The sequence below is a fragment of the Salmo salar genome, unplaced genomic scaffold (genome assembly GCF_905237065.1).
Source record: "Salmo salar unplaced genomic scaffold, Ssal_v3.1, whole genome shotgun sequence".
NCBI classification, from domain to species: Eukaryota; Metazoa; Chordata; class Actinopteri; order Salmoniformes; family Salmonidae; genus Salmo; species Salmo salar.
In genome coordinates this window covers 103,716-122,500 of record NW_025549165.1, presented here as the reverse complement: position 1 = coordinate 122,500, position 18,785 = coordinate 103,716, and the positions used below count along the sequence as shown (strand labels likewise).

At 39.4% G+C, this 18,785-nt stretch overlaps 1 protein-coding gene across 3 annotated transcripts in view; it reads right to left on the bottom strand.

Annotated features, from left to right (window-relative positions):
* LOC106572958 (leucine-rich repeat-containing protein 23) overlaps positions 1 to 18,785 on the bottom strand; it is a 33,205-nt gene that overhangs the window by 505 nt on the left and 13,915 nt on the right. The gene's annotated exons all lie outside the window — the stretch shown is intronic.

The window sequence follows — 18,785 nt, the reverse complement described above, 5'->3', positions numbered from 1 at the left end:
CATTATACTACAGAGAGACAGAGGAAACAGCATCATTATACTACAGAGAGACAGAGGAAACAGCATCATTATACTACAGAGAGACAGAGGAAACAGCATCATTATACTACAGAGAGACAGAGGAAACAGCATCATTATACTACAGAGAGACAGAGGAAACAGCATCATTATACTACAGAGAGACAGAGGAAACAGCATCATTATACTACAGAGAGACAGAGGAAACAGCATCATTATACTACAGAGAGACAGAGGAAACAGCATCATTATACTACAGAGAGACAGAGGAAACAGCATCATTATACTACAGAGAGACAGAGGAAACAGCATCATTATACTACAGAGAGACAGAGGAAACAGCATCATTATACTACAGAGAGACAGAGGAAACAGCATCATTATACTACAGAGAGACAGAGGAAACAGCATCATTATACTACAGAGAGACAGAGGAAACAGCATCATTATACTACAGAGAGACAGAGGAAACAGCATCATTATACTACAGAGAGACAGAGGAAACAGCATCATTATACTACAGAGAGACAGAGGAAACAGCATCATTATACTACAGAGAGACAGAGGAAACAGCATCATTATACTACAGAGAGACAGAGGAAACAGCATCATTATACTACAGAGAGACAGAGGAAACAGCATCATTATACTACAGAGAGACAGAGGAAACAGCATCATTATACTACAGAGAGACAGAGGAAACAGCATCATTATACTACAGAGAGACAGAGGAAACAGCATCATTATACTACAGAGAGACAGAGGAAACAGCATCATTATACTACAGAGAGACAGAGGAAACAGCATCATTATACTACAGAGAGACAGAGGAAACAGCATCATTATACTACAGAGAGACAGAGAAACAGCATCATTATACTACAGAGAGACAGAGGAAACAGCATCATTATACTACAGAGAGACAGAGGAAACAGCATCATTATACTACAGAGAGACAGAGGAAACAGCATCATTATACTACAGAGAGACAGAGGAAACAGCATCATTATACTACAGAGAGACAGAGGAAACAGCATCATTATACTACAGAGAGACAGAGGAAACAGCATCATTATACTACAGAGAGACAGAGGAAACAGCATCATTATACTACAGAGAGACAGAGGAAACAGCATCATTATACTACAGAGAGACAGAGGAAACAGCATCATTATACTACAGAGAGACAGAGGAAACAGCATCATTATACTACAGAGAGACAGAGGAAACAGCATCATTATACTACAGAGAGACAGAGGAAACAGCATCATTATACTACAGAGAGACAGAGGAAACAGCATCATTATACTACAGAGAGACAGAGGAAACAGCATCATTATACTACAGAGAGACAGAGGAAACAGCATCATTATACTACAGAGAGACAGAGGAAACAGCATCATTATACTACAGAGAGACAGAGGAAACAGCATCATTATACTACAGAGAGACAGAGGAAACAGCATCATTATACTACAGAGAGACAGAGGAAACAGCATCATTATACTACAGAGAGACAGAGGAAACAGCATCATTATACTACAGAGAGACAGAGGAAACAGCATCATTATACTACAGAGAGACAGAGGAAACAGCATCATTATACTACAGAGAGACAGAGGAAACAGCATCATTATACTACAGAGAGACAGAGGAAACAGCATCATTATACTACAGAGAGACAGAGGAAACAGCATCATTATACTACAGAGAGACAGAGGAAACAGCATCATTATACTACAGAGAGACAGAGGAAACAGCATCATTATACTACAGAGAGACAGAGGAAACAGCATCATTATACTACAGAGAGACAGAGGAAACAGCATCATTATACTACAGAGAGACAGAGGAAACAGCATCATTATACTACAGAGAGACAGAGGAAACAGCATCATTATACTACAGAGAGACAGAGGAAACAGCATCATTATACTACAGAGAGACAGAGGAAACAGCATCATTATACTACAGAGAGACAGAGGAAACAGCATCATTATACTACAGAGAGACAGAGGAAACAGCATCATTATACTACAGAGAGACAGAGGAAACAGCATCATTATACTACAGAGAGACAGAGGAAACAGCATCATTATACTACAGAGAGACAGAGGAAACAGCATCATTATACTACAGAGAGACAGAGGAAACAGCATCATTATACTACAGAGAGACAGAGGAAACAGCATCATTATACTACAGAGAGACAGAGGAAACAGCATCATTATACTACAGAGAGACAGAGGAAACAGCATCATTATACTACAGAGAGACAGAGGAAACAGCATCATTATACTACAGAGAGACAGAGGAAACAGCATCATTATACTACAGAGAGACAGAGGAAACAGCATCATTATACTACAGAGAGACAGAGGAAACAGCATCATTATACTACAGAGAGACAGAGGAAACAGCATCATTATACTACAGAGAGACAGAGGAAACAGCATCATTATACTACAGAGAGACAGAGGAAACAGCATCATTATACTACAGAGAGACAGAGGAAACAGCATCATTATACTACAGAGAGACAGAGGAAACAGCATCATTATACTACAGAGAGACAGAGGAAACAGCATCATTATACTACAGAGAGACAGAGGAAACAGCATCATTATACTACAGAGAGACAGAGGAAACAGCATCATTATACTACAGAGAGACAGAGGAAACAGCATCATTATACTACAGAGAGACAGAGGAAACAGCATCATTATACTACAGAGAGACAGAGGAAACAGCATCATTATACTACAGAGAGACAGAGGAAACAGCATCATTATACTACAGAGAGACAGAGGAAACAGCATCATTATACTACAGAGAGACAGAGGAAACAGCATCATTATACTACAGAGAGACAGAGGAAACAGCATCATTATACTACAGAGAGACAGAGGAAACAGCATCATTATACTACAGAGAGACAGAGGAAACAGCATCATTATACTACAGAGAGACAGAGGAAACAGCATCATTATACTACAGAGAGACAGAGGAAACAGCATCATTATACTACAGAGAGACAGAGGAAACAGCATCATTATACTACAGAGAGACAGAGGAAACAGCATCATTATACTACAGAGAGACAGAGGAAACAGCATCATTATACTACAGAGAGACAGAGGAAACAGCATCATTATACTACAGAGAGACAGAGGAAACAGCATCATTATACTACAGAGAGACAGAGGAAACAGCATCATTATACTACAGAGAGACAGAGGAAACAGCATCATTATACTACAGAGAGACAGAGGAAACAGCATCATTATACTACAGAGAGACAGAGGAAACAGCATCATTATACTACAGAGAGACAGAGGAAACAGCATCATTATACTACAGAGAGACAGAGGAAACAGCATCATTATACTACAGAGAGACAGAGGAAACAGCATCATTATACTACAGAGAGACAGAGGAAACAGCATCATTATACTACAGAGAGACAGAGGAAACAGCATCATTATACTACAGAGAGACAGAGGAAACAGCATCATTATACTACAGAGAGACAGAGGAAACAGCATCATTATACTACAGAGAGACAGAGGAAACAGCATCATTATACTACAGAGAGACAGAGGAAACAGCATCATTATACTACAGAGAGACAGAGGAAACAGCATCATTATACTACAGAGAGACAGAGGAAACAGCATCATTATACTACAGAGAGACAGAGGAAACAGCATCATTATACTACAGAGAGACAGAGGAAACAGCATCATTATACTACAGAGAGACAGAGGAAACAGCATCATTATACTACAGAGAGACAGAGGAAACAGCATCATTATACTACAGAGAGACAGAGGAAACAGCATCATTATACTACAGAGAGACAGAGGAAACAGCATCATTATACTACAGAGAGACAGAGGAAACAGCATCATTATACTACAGAGAGACAGAGGAAACAGCATCATTATACTACAGAGAGACAGAGGAAACAGCATCATTATACTACAGAGAGACAGAGGAAACAGCATCATTATACTACAGAGAGACAGAGGAAACAGCATCATTATACTACAGAGAGACAGAGGAAACAGCATCATTATACTACAGAGAGACAGAGGAAACAGCATCATTATACTACAGAGAGACAGAGGAAACAGCATCATTATACTACAGAGAGACAGAGGAAACAGCATCATTATACTACAGAGAGACAGAGGAAACAGCATCATTATACTACAGAGAGACAGAGGAAACAGCATCATTATACTACAGAGAGACAGAGGAAACAGCATCATTATACTACAGAGAGACAGAGGAAACAGCATCATTATACTACAGAGAGACAGAGGAAACAGCATCATTATACTACAGAGAGACAGAGGAAACAGCATCATTATACTACAGAGAGACAGAGGAAACAGCATCATTATACTACAGAGAGACAGAGGAAACAGCATCATTATACTACAGAGAGACAGAGGAAACAGCATCATTATACTACAGAGAGACAGAGGAAACAGCATCATTATACTACAGAGAGACAGAGGAAACAGCATCATTATACTACAGAGAGACAGAGGAAACAGCATCATTATACTACAGAGAGACAGAGGAAACAGCATCATTATACTACAGAGAGACAGAGGAAACAGCATCATTATACTACAGAGAGACAGAGGAAACAGCATCATTATACTACAGAGAGACAGAGGAAACAGCATCATTATACTACAGAGAGACAGAGGAAACAGCATCATTATACTACAGAGAGACAGAGGAAACAGCATCATTATACTACAGAGAGACAGAGGAAACAGCATCATTATACTACAGAGAGACAGAGGAAACAGCATCATTATACTACAGAGAGACAGAGGAAACAGCATCATTATACTACAGAGAGACAGAGGAAACAGCATCATTATACTACAGAGAGACAGAGGAAACAGCATCATTATACTACAGAGAGACAGAGGAAACAGCATCATTATACTACAGAGAGACAGAGGAAACAGCATCATTATACTACAGAGAGACAGAGGAAACAGCATCATTATACTACAGAGAGACAGAGGAAACAGCATCATTATACTACAGAGAGACAGAGGAAACAGCATCATTATACTACAGAGAGACAGAGGAAACAGCATCATTATACTACAGAGAGACAGAGGAAACAGCATCATTATACTACAGAGAGACAGAGGAAACAGCATCATTATACTACAGAGAGACAGAGGAAACAGCATCATTATACTACAGAGAGACAGAGGAAACAGCATCATTATACTACAGAGAGACAGAGGAAACAGCATCATTATACTACAGAGAGACAGAGGAAACAGCATCATTATACTACAGAGAGACAGAGGAAACAGCATCATTATACTACAGAGAGACAGAGGAAACAGCATCATTATACTACAGAGAGACAGAGGAAACAGCATCATTATACTACAGAGAGACAGAGGAAACAGCATCATTATACTACAGAGAGACAGAGGAAACAGCATCATTATACTACAGAGAGACAGAGGAAACAGCATCATTATACTACAGAGAGACAGAGGAAACAGCATCATTATACTACAGAGAGACAGAGGAAACAGCATCATTATACTACAGAGAGACAGAGGAAACAGCATCATTATACTACAGAGAGACAGAGGAAACAGCATCATTATACTACAGAGAGACAGAGGAAACAGCATCATTATACTACAGAGAGACAGAGGAAACAGCATCATTATACTACAGAGAGACAGAGGAAACAGCATCATTATACTACAGAGAGACAGAGGAAACAGCATCATTATACTACAGAGAGACAGAGGAAACAGCATCATTATACTACAGAGAGACAGAGGAAACAGCATCATTATACTACAGAGAGACAGAGGAAACAGCATCATTATACTACAGAGAGACAGAGGAAACAGCATCATTATACTACAGAGAGACAGAGGAAACAGCATCATTATACTACAGAGAGACAGAGGAAACAGCATCATTATACTACAGAGAGACAGAGGAAACAGCATCATTATACTACAGAGAGACAGAGGAAACAGCATCATTATACTACAGAGAGACAGAGGAAACAGCATCATTATACTACAGAGAGACAGAGGAAACAGCATCATTATACTACAGAGAGACAGAGGAAACAGCATCATTATACTACAGAGAGACAGAGGAAACAGCATCATTATACTACAGAGAGACAGAGGAAACAGCATCATTATACTACAGAGAGACAGAGGAAACAGCATCATTATACTACAGAGAGACAGAGGAAACAGCATCATTATACTACAGAGAGACAGAGGAAACAGCATCATTATACTACAGAGAGACAGAGGAAACAGCATCATTATACTACAGAGAGACAGAGGAAACAGCATCATTATACTACAGAGAGACAGAGGAAACAGCATCATTATACTACAGAGAGACAGAGGAAACAGCATCATTATACTACAGAGAGACAGAGGAAACAGCATCATTATACTACAGAGAGACAGAGGAAACAGCATCATTATACTACAGAGAGACAGAGGAAACAGCATCATTATACTACAGAGAGACAGAGGAAACAGCATCATTATACTACAGAGAGACAGAGGAAACAGCATCATTATACTACAGAGAGACAGAGGAAACAGCATCATTATACTACAGAGAGACAGAGGAAACAGCATCATTATACTACAGAGAGACAGAGGAAACAGCATCATTATACTACAGAGAGACAGAGGAAACAGCATCATTATACTACAGAGAGACAGAGGAAACAGCATCATTATACTACAGAGAGACAGAGGAAACAGCATCATTATACTACAGAGAGACAGAGGAAACAGCATCATTATACTACAGAGAGACAGAGGAAACAGCATCATTATACTACAGAGAGACAGAGGAAACAGCATCATTATACTACAGAGAGACAGAGGAAACAGCATCATTATACTACAGAGAGACAGAGGAAACAGCATCATTATACTACAGAGAGACAGAGGAAACAGCATCATTATACTACAGAGAGACAGAGGAAACAGCATCATTATACTACAGAGAGACAGAGGAAACAGCATCATTATACTACAGAGAGACAGAGGAAACAGCATCATTATACTACAGAGAGACAGAGGAAACAGCATCATTATACTACAGAGAGACAGAGGAAACAGCATCATTATACTACAGAGAGACAGAGGAAACAGCATCATTATACTACAGAGAGACAGAGGAAACAGCATCATTATACTACAGAGAGACAGAGGAAACAGCATCATTATACTACAGAGAGACAGAGGAAACAGCATCATTATACTACAGAGAGACAGAGGAAACAGCATCATTATACTACAGAGAGACAGAGGAAACAGCATCATTATACTACAGAGAGACAGGAAACAGCATCATTATACTACAGAGAGACAGAGGAAACAGCATCATTATACTACAGAGAGACAGAGGAAACAGCATCATTATACTACAGAGAGACAGAGGAAACAGCATCATTATACTACAGAGAGACAGAGGAAACAGCATCATTATACTACAGAGAGACAGAGGAAACAGCATCATTATACTACAGAGAGACAGAGGAAACAGCATCATTATACTACAGAGAGACAGAGGAAACAGCATCATTATACTACAGAGAGACAGAGGAAACAGCATCATTATACTACAGAGAGACAGAGGAAACAGCATCATTATACTACAGAGAGACAGAGGAAACAGCATCATTATACTACAGAGAGACAGAGGAAACAGCATCATTATACTACAGAGAGACAGAGGAAACAGCATCATTATACTACAGAGAGACAGAGGAAACAGCATCATTATACTACAGAGAGACAGAGGAAACAGCATCATTATACTACAGAGAGACAGAGGAAACAGCATCATTATACTACAGAGAGACAGGAAACAGCATCATTATACTACAGAGAGACAGAGGAAACAGCATCATTATACTACAGAGAGACAGAGGAAACAGCATCATTATACTACAGAGAGACAGAGGAAACAGCATCATTATACTACAGAGAGACAGAGGAAACAGCATCATTATACTACAGAGAGACAGAGGAAACAGCATCATTATACTACAGAGAGACAGAGGAAACAGCATCATTATACTACAGAGAGACAGAGGAAACAGCATCATTATACTACAGAGAGACAGAGGAAACAGCATCATTATACTACAGAGAGACAGAGGAAACAGCATCATTATACTACAGAGAGACAGAGGAAACAGCATCATTATACTACAGAGAGACAGAGGAAACAGCATCATTATACTACAGAGAGACAGAGGAAACAGCATCATTATACTACAGAGAGACAGAGAAACAGCATCATTATACTACAGAGAGACAGAGGAAACAGCATCATTATACTACAGAGAGACAGAGGAAACAGCATCATTATACTACAGAGAGACAGAGGAAACAGCATCATTATACTACAGAGAGACAGAGGAAACAGCATCATTATACTACAGAGAGACAGAGGAAACAGCATCATTATACTACAGAGAGACAGAGGAAACAGCATCATTATACTACAGAGAGACAGAGGAAACAGCATCATTATACTACAGAGAGACAGAGGAAACAGCATCATTATACTACAGAGAGACAGAGGAAACAGCATCATTATACTACAGAGAGACAGAGGAAACAGCATCATTATACTACAGAGAGACAGAGGAAACAGCATCATTATACTACAGAGAGACAGAGGAAACAGCATCATTATACTACAGAGAGACAGAGGAAACAGCATCATTATACTACAGAGAGACAGAGGAAACAGCATCATTATACTACAGAGAGACAGAGGAAACAGCATCATTATACTACAGAGAGACAGAGGAAACAGCATCATTATACTACAGAGAGACAGAGGAAACAGCATCATTATACTACAGAGAGACAGAGGAAACAGCATCATTATACTACAGAGAGACAGAGGAAACAGCATCATTATACTACAGAGAGACAGAGGAAACAGCATCATTATACTACAGAGAGACAGAGGAAACAGCATCATTATACTACAGAGAGACAGAGGAAACAGCATCATTATACTACAGAGAGACAGAGGAAACAGCATCATTATACTACAGAGAGACAGAGGAAACAGCATCATTATACTACAGAGAGACAGAGGAAACAGCATCATTATACTACAGAGAGACAGAGGAAACAGCATCATTATACTACAGAGAGACAGAGGAAACAGCATCATTATACTACAGAGAGACAGAGGAAACAGCATCATTATACTACAGAGAGACAGAGGAAACAGCATCATTATACTACAGAGAGACAGAGGAAACAGCATCATTATACTACAGAGAGACAGAGGAAACAGCATCATTATACTACAGAGAGACAGAGGAAACAGCATCATTATACTACAGAGAGACAGAGGAAACAGCATCATTATACTACAGAGAGACAGAGGAAACAGCATCATTATACTACAGAGAGACAGAGGAAACAGCATCATTATACTACAGAGAGACAGAGGAAACAGCATCATTATACTACAGAGAGACAGAGGAAACAGCATCATTATACTACAGAGAGACAGAGGAAACAGCATCATTATACTACAGAGAGACAGAGGAAACAGCATCATTATACTACAGAGAGACAGAGGAAACAGCATCATTATACTACAGAGAGACAGAGGAAACAGCATCATTATACTACAGAGAGACAGAGGAAACAGCATCATTATACTACAGAGAGACAGAGGAAACAGCATCATTATACTACAGAGAGACAGAGGAAACAGCATCATTATACTACAGAGAGACAGAGGAAACAGCATCATTATACTACAGAGAGACAGAGGAAACAGCATCATTATACTACAGAGAGACAGAGGAAACAGCATCATTATACTACAGAGAGACAGAGGAAACAGCATCATTATACTACAGAGAGACAGAGGAAACAGCATCATTATACTACAGAGAGACAGAGAAACAGCATCATTATACTACAGAGAGACAGAGGAAACAGCATCATTATACTACAGAGAGACAGAGGAAACAGCATCATTATACTACAGAGAGACAGAGGAAACAGCATCATTATACTACAGAGAGACAGAGGAAACAGCATCATTATACTACAGAGAGACAGAGGAAACAGCATCATTATACTACAGAGAGACAGAGGAAACAGCATCATTATACTACAGAGAGACAGAGGAAACAGCATCATTATACTACAGAGAGACAGAGGAAACAGCATCATTATACTACAGAGAGACAGAGGAAACAGCATCATTATACTACAGAGAGACAGAGGAAACAGCATCATTATACTACAGAGAGACAGAGGAAACAGCATCATTATACTACAGAGAGACAGAGGAAACAGCATCATTATACTACAGAGAGACAGAGGAAACAGCATCATTATACTACAGAGAGACAGAGGAAACAGCATCATTATACTACAGAGAGACAGAGGAAACAGCATCATTATACTACAGAGAGACAGAGGAAACAGCATCATTATACTACAGAGAGACAGAGGAAACAGCATCATTATACTACAGAGAGACAGAGGAAACAGCATCATTATACTACAGAGAGACAGAGGAAACAGCATCATTATACTACAGAGAGACAGAGGAAACAGCATCATTATACTACAGAGAGACAGAGGAAACAGCATCATTATACTACAGAGAGACAGAGGAAACAGCATCATTATACTACAGAGAGACAGAGGAAACAGCATCATTATACTACAGAGAGACAGAGGAAACAGCATCATTATACTACAGAGAGACAGAGGAAACAGCATCATTATACTACAGAGAGACAGAGGAAACAGCATCATTATACTACAGAGAGACAGAGGAAACAGCATCATTATACTACAGAGAGACAGAGGAAACAGCATCATTATACTACAGAGAGACAGAGGAAACAGCATCATTATACTACAGAGAGACAGAGGAAACAGCATCATTATACTACAGAGAGACAGAGGAAACAGCATCATTATACTACAGAGAGACAGAGGAAACAGCATCATTATACTACAGAGAGACAGAGGAAACAGCATCATTATACTACAGAGAGACAGAGGAAACAGCATCATTATACTACAGAGAGACAGAGGAAACAGCATCATTATACTACAGAGAGACAGAGGAAACAGCATCATTATACTACAGAGAGACAGAGGAAACAGCATCATTATACTACAGAGAGACAGAGGAAACAGCATCATTATACTACAGAGAGACAGAGGAAACAGCATCATTATACTACAGAGAGACAGAGGAAACAGCATCATTATACTACAGAGAGACAGAGGAAACAGCATCATTATACTACAGAGAGACAGAGGAAACAGCATCATTATACTACAGAGAGACAGAGGAAACAGCATCATTATACTACAGAGAGACAGAGGAAACAGCATCATTATACTACAGAGAGACAGAGGAAACAGCATCATTATACTACAGAGAGACAGAGGAAACAGCATCATTATACTACAGAGAGACAGAGGAAACAGCATCATTATACTACAGAGAGACAGAGGAAACAGCATCATTATACTACAGAGAGACAGAGGAAACAGCATCATTATACTACAGAGAGACAGAGGAAACAGCATCATTATACTACAGAGAGACAGAGGAAACAGCATCATTATACTACAGAGAGACAGAGGAAACAGCATCATTATACTACAGAGAGACAGAGGAAACAGCATCATTATACTACAGAGAGACAGAGGAAACAGCATCATTATACTACAGAGAGACAGAGGAAACAGCATCATTATACTACAGAGAGACAGAGGAAACAGCATCATTATACTACAGAGAGACAGAGGAAACAGCATCATTATACTACAGAGAGACAGAGGAAACAGCATCATTATACTACAGAGAGACAGAGGAAACAGCATCATTATACTACAGAGAGACAGAGGAAACAGCATCATTATACTACAGAGAGACAGAGGAAACAGCATCATTATACTACAGAGAGACAGAGGAAACAGCATCATTATACTACAGAGAGACAGAGGAAACAGCATCATTATACTACAGAGAGACAGAGGAAACAGCATCATTATACTACAGAGAGACAGAGGAAACAGCATCATTATACTACAGAGAGACAGAGGAAACAGCATCATTATACTACAGAGAGACAGAGGAAACAGCATCATTATACTACAGAGAGACAGAGGAAACAGCATCATTATACTACAGAGAGACAGAGGAAACAGCATCATTATACTACAGAGAGACAGAGGAAACAGCATCATTATACTACAGAGAGACAGAGGAAACAGCATCATTATACTACAGAGAGACAGAGGAAACAGCATCATTATACTACAGAGAGACAGAGGAAACAGCATCATTATACTACAGAGAGACAGAGGAAACAGCATCATTATACTACAGAGAGACAGAGGAAACAGCATCATTATACTACAGAGAGACAGAGGAAACAGCATCATTATACTACAGAGAGACAGAGGAAACAGCATCATTATACTACAGAGAGACAGAGGAAACAGCATCATTATACTACAGAGAGACAGAGGAAACAGCATCATTATACTACAGAGAGACAGAGGAAACAGCATCATTATACTACAGAGAGACAGAGGAAACAGCATCATTATACTACAGAGAGACAGAGGAAACAGCATCATTATACTACAGAGAGACAGAGGAAACAGCATCATTATACTACAGAGAGACAGAGGAAACAGCATCATTATACTACAGAGAGACAGAGGAAACAGCATCATTATACTACAGAGAGACAGAGGAAACAGCATCATTATACTACAGAGAGACAGAGGAAACAGCATCATTATACTACAGAGAGACAGAGGAAACAGCATCATTATACTACAGAGAGACAGAGGAAACAGCATCATTATACTACAGAGAGACAGAGGAAACAGCATCATTATACTACAGAGAGACAGAGGAAACAGCATCATTATACTACAGAGAGACAGAGGAAACAGCATCATTATACTACAGAGAGACAGAGGAAACAGCATCATTATACTACAGAGAGACAGAGGAAACAGCATCATTATACTACAGAGAGACAGAGGAAACAGCATCATTATACTACAGAGAGACAGAGGAAACAGCATCATTATACTACAGAGAGACAGAGGAAACAGCATCATTATACTACAGAGAGACAGAGGAAACAGCATCATTATACTACAGAGAGACAGAGGAAACAGCATCATTATACTACAGAGAGACAGAGGAAACAGCATCATTATACTACAGAGAGACAGAGGAAACAGCATCATTATACTACAGAGAGACAGAGGAAACAGCATCATTATACTACAGAGAGACAGAGGAAACAGCATCATTATACTACAGAGAGACAGAGGAAACAGCATCATTATACTACAGAGAGACAGAGGAAACAGCATCATTATACTACAGAGAGACAGAGGAAACAGCATCATTATACTACAGAGAGACAGAGGAAACAGCATCATTATACTACAGAGAGACAGAGGAAACAGCATCATTATACTACAGAGAGACAGAGGAAACAGCATCATTATACTACAGAGAGACAGAGGAAACAGCATCATTATACTACAGAGAGACAGAGGAAACAGCATCATTATACTACAGAGAGACAGAGGAAACAGCATCATTATACTACAGAGAGACAGAGGAAACAGCATCATTATACTACAGAGAGACAGAGGAAACAGCATCATTATACTACAGAGAGACAGAGGAAACAGCATCATTATACTACAGAGAGACAGAGGAAACAGCATCATTATACTACAGAGAGACAGAGGAAACAGCATCATTATACTACAGAGAGACAGAGGAAACAGCATCATTATACTACAGAGAGACAGAGGAAACAGCATCATTATACTACAGAGAGACAGAGGAAACAGCATCATTATACTACAGAGAGACAGAGGAAACAGCATCATTATACTACAGAGAGACAGAGGAAACAGCATCATTATACTACAGAGAGACAGAGAAACAGCATCATTATACTACAGAGAGACAGAGGAAACAGCATCATTATACTACAGAGAGACAGAGGAAACAGCATCATTATACTACAGAGAGACAGAGGAAACAGCATCATTATACTACAGAGAGACAGAGGAAACAGCATCATTATACTACAGAGAGACAGAGGAAACAGCATCATTATACTACAGAGAGACAGAGGAAACAGCATCATTATACTACAGAGAGACAGAGGAAACAGCATCATTATACTACAGAGAGACAGAGGAAACAGCATCATTATACTACAGAGAGACAGAGGAAACAGCATCATTATACTACAGAGAGACAGAGGAAACAGCATCATTATACTACAGAGAGACAGAGAAACAGCATCATTATACTACAGAGAGACAGAGGAAACAGCATCATTATACTACAGAGAGACAGAGGAAACAGCATCATTATACTACAGAGAGACAGAGGAAACAGCATCATTATACTACAGAGAGACAGAGGAAACAGCATCATTATACTACAGAGAGACAGAGGAAACAGCATCATTATACTACAGAGAGACAGAGGAAACAGCATCATTATACTACAGAGAGACAGAGGAAACAGCATCATTATACTACAGAGAGACAGAGGAAACAGCATCATTATACTACAGAGAGACAGAGGAAACAGCATCATTATACTACAGAGAGACAGAGGAAACAGCATCATTATACTACAGAGAGACAGAGGAAACAGCATCATTATACTACAGAGAGACAGAGGAAACAGCATCATTATACTACAGAGAGACAGAGGAAACAGCATCATTATACTACAGAGAGACAGAGGAAACAGCATCATTATACTACAGAGAGACAGAGGAAACAGCATCATTATACTACAGAGAGACAGAGGAAACAGCATCATTATACTACAGAGAGACAGAGGAAACAGCATCATTATACTACAGAGAGACAGAGGAAACAGCATCATTATACTACAGAGAGACAGAGGAAACAGCATCATTATACTACAGAGAGACAGAGGAAACAGCATCATTATACTACAGAGAGACAGAGGAAACAGCATCATTATACTACAGAGAGACAGAGGAAACAGCATCATTATACTACAGAGAGACAGAGGAAACAGCATCATTATACTACAGAGAGACAGAGGAAACAGCATCATTATACTACAGAGAGACAGAGGAAACAGCATCATTATACTACAGAGAGACAGAGGAAACAGCATCATTATACTACAGAGAGACAGAGGAAACAGCATCATTATACTACAGAGAGACAGAGGAAACAGCATCATTATACTACAGAGAGACAGAGGAAACAGCATCATTATACTACAGAGAGACAGAGGAAACAGCATCATTATACTACAGAGAGACAGAGGAAACAGCATCATTATACTACAGAGAGACAGAGGAAACAGCATCATTATACTACAGAGAGACAGAGGAAACAGCATCATTATACTACAGAGAGACAGAGGAAACAGCATCATTATACTACAGAGAGACAGAGGAAACAGCATCATTATACTACAGAGAGACAGAGGAAACAGCATCATTATACTACAGAGAGACAGAGGAAACAGCATCATTATACTACAGAGAGACAGAGGAAACAGCATCATTATACTACAGAGAGACAGAGGAAACAGCATCATTATACTACAGAGAGACAGAGGAAACAGCATCATTATACTACAGAGAGACAGAGGAAACAGCATCATTATACTACAGAGAGACAGAGGAAACAGCATCATTATACTACAGAGAGACAGAGGAAACAGCATCATTATACTACAGAGAGACAGAGGAAACAGCATCATTATACTACAGAGAGACAGAGGAAACAGCATCATTATACTACAGAGAGACAGAGGAAACAGCATCATTATACTACAGAGAGACAGAGGAAACAGCATCATTATACTACAGAGAGACAGAGGAAACAGCATCATTATACTACAGAGAGACAGAGGAAACAGCATCATTATACTACAGAGAGACAGAGGAAACAGCATCATTATACTACAGAGAGACAGAGGAAACAGCATCATTATACTACAGAGAGACAGAGGAAACAGCATCATTATACTACAGAGAGACAGAGGAAACAGCATCATTATACTACAGAGAGACAGAGAAACAGCATCATTATACTACAGAGAGACAGAGGAAACAGCATCATTATACTACAGAGAGACAGAGGAAACAGCATCATTATACTACAGAGAGACAGAGGAAACAGCATCATTATACTACAGAGAGACAGAGGAAACAGCATCATTATACTACAGAGAGACAGAGGAAACAGCATCATTATACTACAGAGAGACAGAGGAAACAGCATCATTATACTACAGAGAGACAGAGGAAACAGCATCATTATACTACAGAGAGACAGAGGAAACAGCATCATTATACTACAGAGAGACAGAGGAAACAGCATCATTATACTACAGAGAGACAGAGGAAACAGCATCATTATACTACAGAGAGACAGAGGAAACAGCATCATTATACTACAGAGAGACAGAGGAAACAGCATCATTATACTACAGAGAGACAGAGGAAACAGCATCATTATACTACAGAGAGACAGAGGAAACAGCATCATTATACTACAGAGAGACAGAGGAAACAGCATCATTATACTACAGAGAGACAGAGGAAACAGCATCATTATACTACAGAGAGACAGAGGAAACAGCATCATTATACTACAGAGAGACAGAGGAAACAGCATCATTATACTACAGAGAGACAGAGGAAACAGCATCATTATACTACAGAGAGCAGAGGAAACAGCATCATTATACTACAGAGAGACAGAGGAAACAGCATCATTATACTACAGAGAGGCAGAGGAAACAGCATCATTATACTACAGAGAGACAGAGGAAACAGCATCATTATACTACAGAGAGACAGAGGAAACAGCATCATTATACTACAGAGAGACAGAGGAAACAGCATCATTATACTACAGAGAGACAGAGGAAACAGCATCATTATACTACAGAGAGACAGAGGAAACAGCATCATTATACTACAGAGAGACAGAGGAAACAGCATCATTATACTACAGAGAGACAGAGGAAACAGCATCATTATACTACAGAGAGACAGAGGAAACAGCATCATTATACTACAGAGAGACAGAGGAAACAGCATCATTATACTACAGAGAGACAGAGGAAACAGCATCATTATACTACAGAGAGACAGAGGAAACAGCATCATTATACTACAGAGAGACAGAGGAAACAGCATCATTATACTACAGAGAGACAGAGGAAACAGCATCATTATACTACAGAGAGACAGAGGAAACAGCATCATTATACTACAGAGAGACAGAGGAAACAGCATCATTATACTACAGAGAGACAGAGGAAACAGCATCATTATACTACAGAGAGACAGAGGAAACAGCATCATTATACTACAGAGAGACAGAGGAAACAGCATCATTATACTACAGAGAGACAGAGGAAACAGCATCATTATACTACAGAGAGACAGAGGAAACAGCATCATTATACTACAGAGAGACAGAGGAAACAGCATCATTATACTACAGAGAGACAGAGGAAACAGCATCATTATACTACAGAGAGACAGAGGAAACAGCATCATTATACTACAGAGAGACAGAGGAAACAGCATCATTATACTACAGAGAGACAGAGGAAACAGCATCATTATACTACAGAGAGACAGAGGAAACAGCATCATTATACTACAGAGAGACAGAGGAAACAGCATCATTATACTACAGAGAGACAGAGGAAACAGCATCATTATACTACAGAGAGACAGAGGAAACAGCATCATTATACTACAGAGAGACAGAGGAAACAGCATCATTATACTACAGAGAGACAGAGGAAACAGCATCATTATACTACAGAGAGACAGAGGAAACAGCATCATTATACTACAGAGAGACAGAGGAAACAGCATCATTATACTACAGAGAGACAGAGGAAACAGCATCATTATACTACAGAGAGACAGAGGAAACAGCATCATTATACTACAGAGAGACAGAGGAAACAGCATCATTATACTACAGAGAGACAGAGGAAACAGCATCATTATACTACAGAGAGACAGAGGAAACAGCATCATTATACTACAGAGAGACAGAGGAAACAGCATCATTATACTACAGAGAGACAGAGGAAACAGCATCATTATACTACAGAGAGACAGAGGAAACAGCATCATTATACTACAGAGAGACAGAGGAAACAGCATCATTATACTACAGAGAGACAGAGGAAACAGCATCATTATACTACAGAGAGACAGAGGAAACAGCATCATTATACTACAGAGAGACAGAGGAAACAGCATCATTATACTACAGAGAGACAGAGGAAACAGCATCATTATACTACAGAGAGACAGAGGAAACAGCATCATTATACTACAGAGAGACAGAGGAAACAGCATCATTATACTACAGAGAGACAGAGGAAACAGCATCATTATACTACAGAGAGACAGAGGAAACAGCATCATTATACTACAGAGAGACAGAGGAAACAGCATCATTATACTACAGAGAGACAGAGGAAACAGCATCATTATACTACAGAGAGACAGAGGAAACAGCATCATTATACTACAGAGAGACAGAGGAAACAGCATCATTATACTACAGAGAGACAGGAAACAGCATCATTATACTACAGAGAGACAG